The 14078-nt window shown below is 38.8% G+C and overlaps 1 protein-coding gene across 1 annotated transcript in view; it reads right to left on the reverse strand.

Moving 5' to 3' along the window:
• Positions 1-14078, reverse strand: part of PRKCH (protein kinase C eta) — a 247447-nt gene that overhangs the window by 65230 nt on the left and 168139 nt on the right. The window lies entirely within an intron of this gene.

The following is a 14078-nucleotide window of genomic DNA, read 5'->3' on the forward strand; positions in this document are numbered from 1 at the left end:
GATAGTCCCAGAATCACATCAACATTAGAAATTATATTCAGTCCATCAAAAGATTACTGAGTGCACTGGTCAGGAGTGGGAATGGAGGGAGAGACAATCTCCACAGGCGAAACGGACCCTTAAAAAAGTTACCTGCACAGTGTGATAAGTCCTAGGTAAGTGGTGTGAATAAAGCACTGTGGAAATTAAGAACGCTTAATGAAAGAAATGCACGTCTCAATTAAAAAGGGATGTCGTTAAGATTTACAGTATGAAAAGCTTTGTTTCAGGAGCCTCTCAGGGCACTGGATTTCATCACTCACTAACATTTAGCAAGTCCCTGGTTAGCCAGCTGCTGAATTACGTGCTGGGGACCCAAGAGAGGAAAAAAAACAGACTACCCATAAGGAGTCTGGTGTGGGAAAAACATGTTACTAAAAATTTTTAAAAAGTAACATAAACAAGCAAATTTACAAATTCCAGTAAACCCTGTGAAGGGAAACTAGAGGAAGCAATGAACCCTGGTCATTTGGTGGAGGGAGAGGGGTCAGGGAGGGATGCTCTAAGCAAGTAACATAGGAAGTGAGGCCTGGAGGGGCCACCGATTATCCTTTTCGGGGTGGGGAGGGGTAAAGGCTAGAGGCATAGGAGGATATTTTGTGAGGAAACTGGCATTTTACCAAAGGATACGCATATGCAGAAACCATCTTTATTTGTGGTTCTAAAGCCACAGACTTGGCTTGGAGTGTTACCTCCCGTTCCCAGCCAAGCAATGGACAGAGTCATGTTCTTGCTTACCCCTGGGTGCATCAGTAGTTTCATCAGGCAGATCCCTATTAGAGGACAGTAAAACGTAAGACCTCTTATTTCCTATTTAAAGTTATACCTTAGTTAGAAAAGAAAAAATCCCCTATGTCTACTAAATGTCTCCCTCTCTGATTAGAAGAACTTCAGAACAAAGAGTGAACAGCAAGAGTCACATACAAAAAGCACAACTTTTCAGATCAAGTTGACTAACACAGGTCACGGGAAAGGCCACTTAAATACAGCAAGTCCTCTGACCGAGCCAGCAGCTTTCATTTGAGTCTGACTGACAAGGGGAGAGGCAGGATGGGATGAGCTTTGGGGCATGCTGGCTTGTCTGCATTTTCTATAGGGGAAGGACGCAGGTGGAGCCATGGGGGGACAGGTGGTGGCTAACAAGAGACATCCAAAAGCTGCATCTGCACAGGAAACACAGGTTTCCATACCCATGCTGTGTTCATTCGGGAGGACGGCCGCAGGGGGCCTGACGAAGGCTGAGGTGGCAAAACCACCCTGAACCACCCCTGGCACGCATGTCAGTCCTTACAAACTTTTTAAAACCAGTATGCTCACCTTCTTCATGGATGTGACTGGCAGTAACAGGAATCCCAATTGCTCCACATACCTGACTAGCAGAACTAGGTCAGTAGGTAAGTGGCTATTCTTTAGGCTGCTGTGAGTCAGTGTACTTGGCAAGAGTTTCTCTAAGGCTATCGGCATCAAAAAGAAAAGGGGACTCCAAGGGAAATTTCATCCATTTGTAGTTTACAAAACATCATTCTCAGACTTGAAGTCTAAAAAAGCCAGACCCTGGGCTAAATTCGTGGGGGGAGGAAATACTGCTCTTCAGTCCTGCTTCTTCTCTTCTACCCACAGCCCTCGAGGATACCCTCAGATAATGCACACTGCTGCCCAGCAAGGGGATCATAAGCTTCAGCAGTGCAAAAATATGGGGTCTGCCACACTTGTTTCTTTTCCTTCAGTCTTTTTCCTAACCTCCTGCTTCTTTGCTAGAACAGAGGGGACAACTCATGGCCCTAGGGCTACATACAACACTTGAAGCAAGCAGGAAGGAAAACAAAAGCCAGCCCCTCCAGACATACTGAGGTTTTAATGAAGAGGAATGGTCCATTCTACCAGAGACCTCAAAATAATATCACAAGGTAAGAAAATAAAAAACATGTATATTAACTAGCAAAATGTTTTTGCTATGAGGAAATTGTTTACACACACTGCTGTTCAACCTTTTTTAAACATCCTGCTGCAGAGGGAAGAAAGATTTAGCAGCAGTTTCTCCAAGATACCTTCTGCAGAGGATGAGACAAGTGAAAAAAATCTCCAGGGTTAAGCAAACAAGCACTCAACATTAGAAGGGGGTGGGGGTGGGGTGAGGATGAGGGTGGAGCCATCATCAGCAATAAAACTTTATTAAGCATGTCCTCAGGTGATGCGTCTAGCAAGTGTCCAGTAAACAGCAGAGATGCATAGACGCTGCTGTTGCTGATGGTGGCTGTGACAGTGAAAACATTTTCCGTTAAAAAGACCACAGACATGAATATGCAGCATTTCAGTTTTAGCCAAAGATGCAGATTAGCACAGAAAGGAAAAAATATATGTACCTCTATTTTGACAGATGTTAACTTTAAGTTGTGGGATTTGGGATGACATTTATTTCTTCCTTATACTTTTCCATATTTCTCAAGGTTTTTACAGTGAGTGTTACTTTTATAATTAGAAACAATTAAAGTCACATGTTAACTTCTTCTATATTTTTCTAATTTTCATCTGAAAGATGGAATATTGGAAAGATGCAGTTTTGAGGCCATCGCAGAGAGCAGTTATTTATGCAATGGGAATTGGAAAACAGCTACGAAAGGAGGGACCTTCACGACCCTGGCTCGCCATTATTAAGGGTCACCAGTAACCACCCTTCTCCCCTAATGGTCTTTCTGATCCCTGAAAAACCAGGGTATTAAGCTTGTTGCAATTAAATCCAGAGTGAGAATGAACAGGCTCTGGTTTGGGTCCCAAGGGCTCCCCCAGGAGTCAAAGGCCTGAATTCTAGTGTACAGACTTTATAGCATCTACCGTGGCTTCCAGAGAACTTTTATGTTTCATTTAAGGTTCTTGATAAGAATGAATGTTTACTGAACCACAGCGCTATGAACCATGTATGAATGAGACCCCAACGCCTACTCTCGGGACACTCACAGGATGGAGCTAGGGCTGTGTGGTAAGTGCAGAGGAGGGCATAGAGGTTGTCACAGGGACACAGGGAAAAGGCACCTGAGCAGCCTGGAGGCTGGGGGGGGATTTGGGGAAGGCTTCTAAGAGGACCCGATTCCTCACCCTTGAGAGACGAGGACACACAAGTCAGACTAGAGTGGGGAGGCAGCAGGATGACTGAATAGCTGAAGTGTAAGATATGAGACAAGATGTAGTGACTGGAAAGGAAGATAGTTCCTCAAATGCTGAGGTTATGAATGTGATAATACAGACTGCTATTTTAATAATCACGTTTGTAATGAAAGCAAAAGGCTGACCAGGGGTGCTTTGTTTTACCTCTTCCTCAGGTCACCCACAATAAGAAGTGCAGGGTCTCAGCTCCCAATAATAAATAGAATCCCTCACCTGCTGGTCTCTACTAGGATTAGAGGCCCTGTGCTTAGAACGAAAGAAGTGACATCTATTGGTCCTGCCTTGGAAAAAAAAAAAAAAAAAAGAAAAACAAACAAAAAACTCCAGGAAATGTTGGAACTTGCCAAATATGATAAAACAACAGTTACAAAAAAAAAAAAAAAATTACTCCAGCTTAATTTTACTCCTTTGGAATTAAATTCATCAACCAGAAGGAAAACTTTTCACATTTAATCAAAATGCTTTGGGTCCATTGTATGCAACCCAGAGGACCATATTTGAAATTCTAGGAGGTGGCAGTAGACAAACCTCCACTTACAACTCTACTGTCTGTGCTATGTAAGAACTATGAATCACTGATTACCTGAAAAACATCAAATCATGCTTCACAAATTCTGCTGTGAAGCAAATAGATTGAAGCCTTTGTTGGTATTTCCACCTGGGGCAGGCAGGAGTTTCCAAATCCCACTCTGGGCAGTGATGACAAAGACAACTGTGTATGTAACCATTCCAGTTTTTCTAAAATCCAATTTCCCAGAAACTGAACCTGGACATCTGCAAAGCCTGACCTGAGACCTTGGGCTCCTCTGGGGTAATTTTATCTCTGACTTGTCTGGTAGGAAACCCAAGGTCCATGAGGTCTGTTTAACCTCATTTCTGAATCCAAGTGGCCAAGCTCTTTGTTTATCCCTTCCTCTTTTTTTGTCCCTGATTCAACCAACTGTAAATGCAAGTCATTAACACAGAATGATGAACACCTGGGAGAATAAAAGCAACTCAGAAATCCCTTTGTCCCATGCCTGGTATGAGTTACAGGAGAGGGAGGCTAAGGTGCTCGTTCTTGGTAAGAAAATTCCTTTGGTCACCTGATGGGGCTCCATTAACCCAGTGCTCTCTGGCTATCTGTTCAGGGCAGTCACTCAACCAGGCCAAAGGCAATAAAAATGCCCTCCGAACTGACAATGGATGTCAGTATAAGCTGTTTGCAGTCCCTAAAAACCTTCATTTAGGACTTCTCTTTAGGAGTTAAAGCTGAAGGGGTACAGCAACTTCTCCAATTCCATGAGGAAAAGTTGGAGACGAAACACCCTGTAGATGAAAGTGCTATGTAAGAGTCACTTCAGACTTCGGGCAAGGATTATGCTGTTCAGGCTTTAAACATTCCCAGGAAGGCTCTGGTGCAAGGGCACTCATTTCTCAAAGTCATTACTAACCACAACTCTACTGGCGACAGACTGAAAACCCGCTGTCTCTGCCTGCTTTCAGGAAGACTAGCCACTGTCACCCTTCTAAGTAAGTGATTGGCACAGCCTGGAAGGAACTTAAATGTGGGTGGGCAATGTTCTGGGGGGTGAGGTATAAAGACAGCAATGGTGTGGTGGGGTCAACAGGCTACCAATGTCCAGACAGCTTCTGAGCACAGTGGAGAGAAGACAGGCGGATCCAGATTTATAGCCTCCTGGCTGTGTGATATGACTTTGGGCAAGTTTCTCAACCTCTCCACTTTCATTCAACAAGTTTATTTTTTTTAAAGCCAACTTCACTGAAGTGTAAATATGTGTACATCACGATGTGGAGCATTTCCATCACCCCAGATGGAAGTTCCTTTCTACTCCTTCTCAACTGTTCCCATCCCTGGCAAATGCTAATTTGATTTCTATTACTGTAGGTAAGTTTTGCTGGTTCTAGAACTTTGTCTAAATGGAAACATAATGTATACACTTTTGTGTGTGGCTTCTTTTGCTGAGCAAAATGTCATCAAGGTGTTGTGTGCATCAGGAGCTCACATATTATATTGCTGAGCAGTATTCCATTGTGTAAATATCAAAGAGTAGTATTACTGGGTCACACAGAAAATTTATGTTTAATTCCACAGAAACAGTCAAACTGTTTTCAATGATTGGATCATTTTACACTCTTCCTAACAACGTATGAGAATTTTAATTGCTCCACATACTCACCAAAACTTGATGTTTTGGACTTAAAATTTTTTTAAAACTGTTTTATTCAAACACCATACAGTCCATGCAAAGTGAACAGTCAATGGCTCTCAGTATAATCAGTATTTTGCATCCATCACCACAATCAACTTGAGAACATTCCTCATTGCTCCAAAAGGAAAAAAACCCATATCCCTCGTATCTCCCTACTTTTTAGACTTAGCATTGGTATAGTACCTTTGTTATAATTGATGCCAGAATATTACAATATTACTGTTAACTATAGTCCATAGTTTGTATTAGTTGTGTTTTTCCCCATACACCACCCTATTATTAATACCTTATAATAGTGGTATACATTTGTTCTAGTTCATGTCAGAACATTCTTATATTTGCACAATTAACCACAGTCATCATCCACAACAGGAATCACTATGTTATACAGTCCCATGTTTTATCCCTTAGCTCTCTTTCTGGTGACATACGCAACCCCAAACTTCCCCTTTCAACCATAATCACACCTGTATTTCAGCACTGTTAGTTGCCCTTACAGTAATGTGTTACCATCACCTCTACCCATTTCCAAACACTTACAATAAACCTTGTTAAAAATTCTGTACAAATTAAGAATCAACTCCCCATTCTCTACTCTCTTTTTATCTCCTGGTAACCTATATTTTTAGATTTTAGCTCTAAGAGTTTGCTTATTATAATTAGTTCATATTAGTGAGACCATACTATATTTGTCCTTTTGTGTCAGCTTCTTTTACTCAACATAATGTCCTCAAGGTTCGTCTATGTTGTCACGTGCATGAGGACTTCATTTCTTCTTACAGCTGAATAATATTCCATGTATGTATATATCACAGTTTGTTTATCCATTCATCAGCTGCCAAGCACTTGGGTCATTTCCATCTTTTGGCAATATGTGAATAATGCCGCTTGGAACAACAGTGTGCAAATGTCTGTTTGTGTCCCTGCTTTCAGTTCTTCTGAGTATCTTATACCTAGCAGCTGGATTGCCAGATCATACTTAGCTTCCTGAGGAACAGCCAAATTGTCTTTCATAGCAGCTGCACCATTCTACATTCCCACTAGCAGTGAATAACTCTTTCTATTTCTCTACATCCTCTCTGACACCTGTAGTTTCCCATTTTGTTGTTGTTGTTGTTTTTTTGATACTGACCATCCTAATAGGTGTGAAATGAGATCTCATTGTGGTTGTGATTTGCATTTCCCTAATAGCTAGTGATTTTGAGCATCTTTTCATTCTTTTTAGCCATGTGTACTTCCTCTTTGGAAAAGTGCCTATTCGGGTCTTTTGGGACTTTTAAATTTCAGTTGTTCTAGTAGTTATATCTCACTGTGGTTTCAATTTGAATTTCCCTGATGACTAACAACAGCTATTTGTACTGTGTATGCATTGGTACCTTTTCAATTCTTTTGCCCATTTATTTAATGAGTTGTCTACATCTTATTGATTTTTAAGAGTTCTTTATATTTTTTGGATACAAGTTCTTTGTGAGATACATGTATTGCAAATATTTTTCTTCTCATCTCTCTGTAGCTTGCTTGTCCATTTCCTGAACAGTGTCTTTGGAAGAAGAAAAGAACTTTTTTATGAAGTCCCATTTATAATTTTTTCTTTTATACTTTTATAATTTATGTATCTTAAAAAAAAGTTTTGGCCTATCTCCACAAAAGATTTCTCCAATGGTTTCTTTTAAAAACTATTTTTAAAGTTTTATTTCAACTTTTACATTTAGATCTATATACATATTTAATTAACACCATATATGGTGTGAGGAAAGAGATTGACATTCATTTTTTTCCATATGCATATCCAGATTTTCCAGCATCTACTATTGGAAAGTCCCTATCTTCCCAATTGAATGACCTTGGCATCTTTGTAAAAAATCAACTGACCATCAATATGTGGGTCTATTTCTGAACTCCATCATGTTCCATTGATCTGTATGTTTATTGTTGTGCAATTCCAACATTATTTTGATTACTGCAGCTTTACCTAAGACTTAAAACTAAATAGTATAAACCTTCCAAGTTTGTTCTTTTTCAATATATGAAATAATTTTGATTCTTCTAGAGCCCTTAGATTTCCCTACACATGTACCTATGTACCTTGCTTATTTCACTGAGCATAATGTTTTCAAGGTTCTTCCATGTTGTAGCATGTCTCATAACTTCATTTTTCCTTATGGCTGAATAATATTCTATTGTATGTATGTACCATATCTTGTTTATCCATTCATCTGTTGATGGACACTTGGATTGTTCCCACTTTTTGGCTACTGTGAATAAAGCTACTATAAACATTGGGGTACAAGTATCTGTTTGAGACCCTGTTTTCATTATGTTTGGGGATATACCTATGAGTAAAATTGCTGGATAATACGGTAATTCTACTTTTAACTTTCTGAGGAACCACCACATTGCTTTTCACAGTGGCTGCAATTTTACATTTCCACCAACAAGGCACTAGAAGGATCTGATTCCTCCAAATCCTCACCAACACTTGCTATTTTGCTTTTTATTTTTTAATAATAGCCATCTTTGTGGGTGTAAAGTGGTTCTCATTGATCTGATTTTTAAATACATTTTGGAGGATTCCTGCATCTATCTTCATGAGGGGTATTGGTCTGTAACTTCCTTTTCTTATAATGTTGTTGCCAGGTTTTGCTATCAGTTATGTTTAATTCACAAAACAAGATGGAAAATGTTCCTACCTTCTCTGTTTTCTGAAAGAGTTTATGTAAGACTGGTAATATTTCTTTCTTAAATACTTCATAGAATTTACCAGGGAAGTCATCTGGGCTTGGAGTTTTCTCTATGAGAAGGTTTTATTTAAAATTTACTTTTTAAAATAGATACAGACTTTACACCCAAAGCACAAGCAAAAAAAAAAAAAAAAAAACAAAAATAGATAAATGGGAACTCCTCAAGCTTAGAAGTTTCTGCACCTCAAAGGAATTTCTCAAAAAGGTAAAGAGGCAGCCAACTCAATGGGAAAAAATGTTTGGAAACCATGTATCTGACAAAGGACTGATATCTTGCATATATAAAGAAATCCTACAACTCAATGACAATAGTACAGACAGCCCAATTATAAAATGGGCAAAAGATATGAAAAGACAGTTCTCTGAAGAGGAAATACAAATGGCCAAGAAACACATGAAAAAATGTTCAGCTTCACTAGCTATTAGAGAGATGCAAATTAAGACCACAATGAGATACCATCTAACACCGATTAGAATGGCTGCCATTAAACAAACAGGAAACTACAAATGCTGGAGGGGATGTGGAGAAATTGGAACTCTTATTCATTGTTGGTGGGACTGTATAATGGTTCAGCCACTCTGGAAGTCAGTCTGGCAGTTCCTTAGAAAACTAGATATAGAGTTACCGTTCGATCCAGCGATTGCACTTCTCGGTATATACCCGGAAGATCGGAAAGCAGTGACACGAACAGATATCTGCACGCCAATGTTCATAGCAGCATTATTCACAATTGCCAAGAGATGGAAGCAACCCAAATGTCCGTCAACAGATGAGTGGATAAAGAAAATGTGGTATATACACACGATGAAATACTACACGGCAGTAAGAAAGAACGATCTCGTGAAACATATGACAACATGGATGAACCTTGAAGACATAATGCTGAGCGACATAAGCCAGGCACAAAAAGAGAAATATTATATGCTACCACTAATGTGAACTTTGAAAAATGTAAAACAAATGGTTTATAATGTAGAATGTAGGGGAACTAGCAATAGAGAGCAATTAAGGAAGGGGGAACAATAATCCAACAAGAACAGATAAGCTATTTAATGTTCTGGGGATGCCCAGGAATGACTATGGTCTGTTAATTTCTAATGGATATAGTAGGAACAAGTTCACAGAAATGTTGCTATATTAGGTAACTTTCTTGGGGTAAAGTAGGAACATGTTGGAAGTAAAGCAGTCATCTTAGGTTAGTTGTCTTTTTCTTACTCCCTTGTTATGGTCTCTTTGAAATGTTCTTTTATTGTATGTTGTTTTTTTTTTATTTTTATTTTTATTTTTTTTCATACAGTTGATTAAAAAAAAAAAATTAAAAAAAAAAAAAAAAAACAAGGAAAAAAATATGTAGAGCCCCCTTGAGGAGCCTGTGGAGAATGCAGGGGTATTGGTCTACCCCACCTCGACGGTTGCTAACATGACCACAGACATAGGGGACTGGTGGTTTGATGGGTTGAGCCCTCTACCAGAGGTTTTACCCTTGGGAAGACGGTTGCTGCAAAGGAGAGGCTAGGCCTCCCTATAATTGTGCCTAAGAGCCTCCTCCTGAATGCCTTTTTGTTGCTCAGATGTGGCCCTCTCTCTCTACCTAAGCCAACTTGAAAGCTGAAATCACTGCCCTCCCCCCTACGTGGGATCAGAGACCCACGGGAGTGAATCTCCCTGGCAACGTGGAATATGACTCCCGGGGAGGAATGTAGACCTGGCATCGTGGGACGGAGAACATCTTCTTGACCAAAAGGGGGATGTGAAAGGAAATGAAATAAGCTTCAGTGGCAGAGAGATTCCAAAAGGAGCCGAGAGGTCACTCTGGTGGGCACTCTTACGCACAATTTAGACAACCCTTTTTAGGTTCTAATGAATTGGGGTAGCTGGTGGTGGATACCTGAAATTATCAAACTACAACCCAGAATCCATGAATCTCGAAGACGATTGTATAAAAATGTAGCTTATGAGGGGTGACAATGGGATTGGGAAAGCCATAAGGACCACACTCCACTTTGTCTAGTTTATGGATGGATGAGTAGAAAAATAGGGGAAGGAAACAAACAAACAAACAGACAAAGGTACCCAGTGTTCTTTTTTACTTCAATTGCTCTTTTTCACTTTAATTATTATTCTTGTTATTTTTGTGTGTGTGCTAATGAAGGTGTCAGGGATTGATTTAGGTGATGAATGTACAACTATGTAATGGTACTGCGAACAATCGAATGTATGATTTGTTTTGTATGACTGCGTGGTATGTGAATATATCTCAATAAAATGAAGATAAAAAAATAAAATAGATATAGGGCTTGGAAACTCTATTTTATCAAGTGAATTTTGTTTTTTTCACGCAATTTGCCTATTTCATCTAATGTATTAGTATTAAGATTTTGATGGTATTCCTTTATTAGACTTCCAAAGTTCACAGGATTTCCCACTTTCATACCTGAAATTGTTGAGTTTTTTCTTTCCTTGATTAATCTTGATAAGGGTTTATCAGTTTTTTTAAAAGTCTATACAAGGAACCCACATATAATTCTATTAATTTTCTGCATTGTTGTTTTCTAGCTTATTGACTTCTGCTCTAATCATTATTATTTCTTTCCTTCTATTCAGTTGGGGTTTTAATTTTCTCTTCTTTCTCTAGCTTCTAAGATGATAACTTAGATAATTGACTTTAAACTTTCCTTATTTTCTGATACAGGCATTAAAAGAAATAAATTTCTAAGCACTACTATAGCTGTGTCCTGTAAATACTGATATTTGCATTTTCATTACCATTTAATATGAAATGTCTTCTCCTTTCCTTGTGATTCTATTGTTGTTCTATCAGTTATTTATAATTTCCAAATATTTTGGGATTTCCTAGATATCTCATTGTTGATTTCTAATTCAATGTCATGGTGGGCAGAGCATATACTTTGAAAAATTCAATTTTAGGAAATTTATTGAGGCTTATTTTGGGTCAAATATTTTAGTATTCTATTTGTAGTTTTCTGTTGGTTTATTTAGCTATACCTATTTTTATTTCATATAGTGGTTGTTCCAATAACATGAAAACTTAATCATCAAAATCTATTAGAGCCAACATTGTACAACTTCACACTTTACACCTACTCTTTACATCGTCTATTTCTCACTTCCTACTTCACTGATGCAATAACCTCACACTGTATAACTTTAAAGCTGTGATAACCCTTTGTTCTATTGTCATAGTTTTGTACATATATTATAAACCTCACCTTACGTTAGTTTTTCTTTTAAACAACCAGTTGTCAGAGATATTATGAGAAGGAAAATGAACAAAGTATTTTCTATTCACTTGTTTCTTTACCATCTATCTTTCTGGTACTCTCCTTTTCTTCTTATAGTTCTGAGTTCATATATCCTTCTCCTTCAGCCTAAAAGACATCCTTTAGAATTTCCTGCAGAGTGGTATGCTGGCTACAAATTCTCAGCTTTCATTGATCTGAAAATGCCTTTATTTCACACTCATTTTTGAAGGATATTTTTGCTGGATATAGAATTATAGTGAGACACTTTTTCAGTTATTTTTTCCTTTCAGCACTTTAAGGATACCATTCCATTGTCTTTTGCTCTCCAGTTTTGATGAGAGGTAAGCATTCATTCTTATCATTGCACCTCGCTATATAGTATATCTTTTTTTTAAATTCTATAACTGCTTTCACGATTTTCTCTTTACCTTTAGTTTTGGTGCTTTGACCGTGATATGACTAGGTGTAGTTTTCTTTGTATTTATCCTGTTTGGGGTTCACTGAGTTTATTGGATCTGGAAGCCATTGTTTTCTCACCAAATTTGGGAAAATGTCAGCCGCTATTCAACTATTTTTTTCTACCTTATTCTCACTCTTTTCTCCTTCTGGGACTTTTCTTACACATATGTTAGAGAGTTGGGCATTAGTCCACAAATCTTTGAGGTTCTGCTTATTTTCCTTTATTCTTTTCTCTCTGACCTTTAGATTCCATAACTTCAATTGATCTGTCTTCAAGGTTATTGCCTCTTCTGCCCTATCCAATCTGCTTTTAATTTTATCCAGTGAAGTTTTCATTCTGACTATCATACATTTTAATTCCATATTTTCCTTTTCTTACAGTTTCCATTTCTCTGCTGATATTCCTTATCTGTTAATTCCATGAGATTTTCCTTTAATTTTTAGAATATATTTTCCCTTTGTTGATTGAACATATTTATAATATTTACTTTAAAGCCTGTCTACTAAATGGGAAATCTGGGCCACCTTGGGTTGGTTTCTATTGACTGTCTTTTTTTTTTTTTTTTTTTTAAACTGTGGTTCACCTTTTTCTGTTTCTTTGTAGGCCTATTATTATACATATATATATTTTTTTTACTGTTTGCATAATATTACAGATGTTGCTTTGTAAAGGCCCTGGATTCTGTTATCTCTCTCCAGAGAATTTTGATTTTTATTCTAGCATGCAATTCAATTACTGGCTGATGAACTTGAACCTGTGTAGGCTTGGTTTTACGCTTTGTTAGGGGGTTTAGAAGAAAGTCCAAAGTTTTTCAAAAGACCCTCTAACTTGGCAGAAATCAAAGTGCAAACTGTCTTTGCTGTGGATCTTGTCAAGGCTTGGTTTGGGCAACGTTAGGGGATGTAGTAGGCCTTAACCGAGGGTGCTGACCTCATTTCTAAGGCACAGGCTCTCTGATGTCTTGGCTGAATACCTGAAGTGCTAAAGAAGATCGCTCTACTCTGTTTAGCCCAAGCTTCTGACATCTTGAGCCTGCTCAATGTCTGGTATTCACTCAGAGATTGACCTCTGCTCCATTCTCAATCCTAACAATTACTCTTTGATAAGCCTCATACAGTCTTGCTCTGCGGACGTGCAGCCCAGCCCATAGGCACGCATAGCTCCCTCCTCTCCAGCCTGACCTGCAGATTCCAGCCTTTTTAGCTGCTCTACACTCTCACCTCTGCCTCCTCAGTTCTACAGGACAGCTTTCTCTCCTTGGACTCCAGCTTGCTGTACTATGGGTGTAAAATGGCCACAGGCAGAGATCTGAAGCACTGTTGGACTTATTTCCTGAGTCTCCCTTCCCTCAATGATTGTAACTTTATGTTATTCCATACATGAAAATTGTCACCTAATATATTTAGTCTAGTTCTGTAGTTGTTTTTGGCAGAAGGTACCAACTGCTCCAGCAAAACCAGAGCCAACAAGTGTTTATTAAACACCTACTATGTGCCAGGCTCTGTCCTAAGTGCCACAGATACAACTGTGTGCAAAAGACATCTGATCCCAGCCATCATGGAGACCCAGAACAGTGTGGCAGGCAGACAACTAAATTACAAAAAATTTTAAAATGTTACCATTGGAGAATATAGTTTGTGAACATGCATGCTACAGAAGAACCTAACCTCATCTAGGTTGAGGTAGGATAAATTCAGGGAACACATCTAGGATGGCAGTACAGAAGCACTGATATTTAAGGAGGTGTGTGAATATGAATTAGACAAGTGAGGGGTAGGAAGTAGAAGGATAAGGATGGAGGGATATGAGTACGGAGAGATCAGGAGGCAAAGGGAGAAGGATGCATCTGGAGAACTGAAAGAAGCTCTATGTGGTTGAAGCAGAGACTCTAGAGAGGTCAGCAGAGGCCACACCATGAGGGGCCTTGACATCCATGTCAAACATCATTTTAAGGCCAGAGAAAGTCATAGTGGCACAGAGTCGGAGGCTGATAATAGTTTTAAATGAAGGAATGATTAGCGTTAAGCAAAGCATCTGCATTATGGAAAGATCACTCTGGTTGCAGCATGAAGAATAAGTTAGAAGGACTTAAGATCAGGTGTAGAGAGACCAGTTAGGAAGCTGTGCCAGGAACAAAGGTGAGAAATCACAATGGCCCAGGTAGTCATAAGGAAGTGGGTAGATTTGAGAGAGATTTAG

This window comes from Choloepus didactylus, chromosome 4 (genome assembly GCF_015220235.1).
Source record: "Choloepus didactylus isolate mChoDid1 chromosome 4, mChoDid1.pri, whole genome shotgun sequence".
NCBI classification, from domain to species: domain Eukaryota; kingdom Metazoa; phylum Chordata; class Mammalia; order Pilosa; family Megalonychidae; genus Choloepus; species Choloepus didactylus.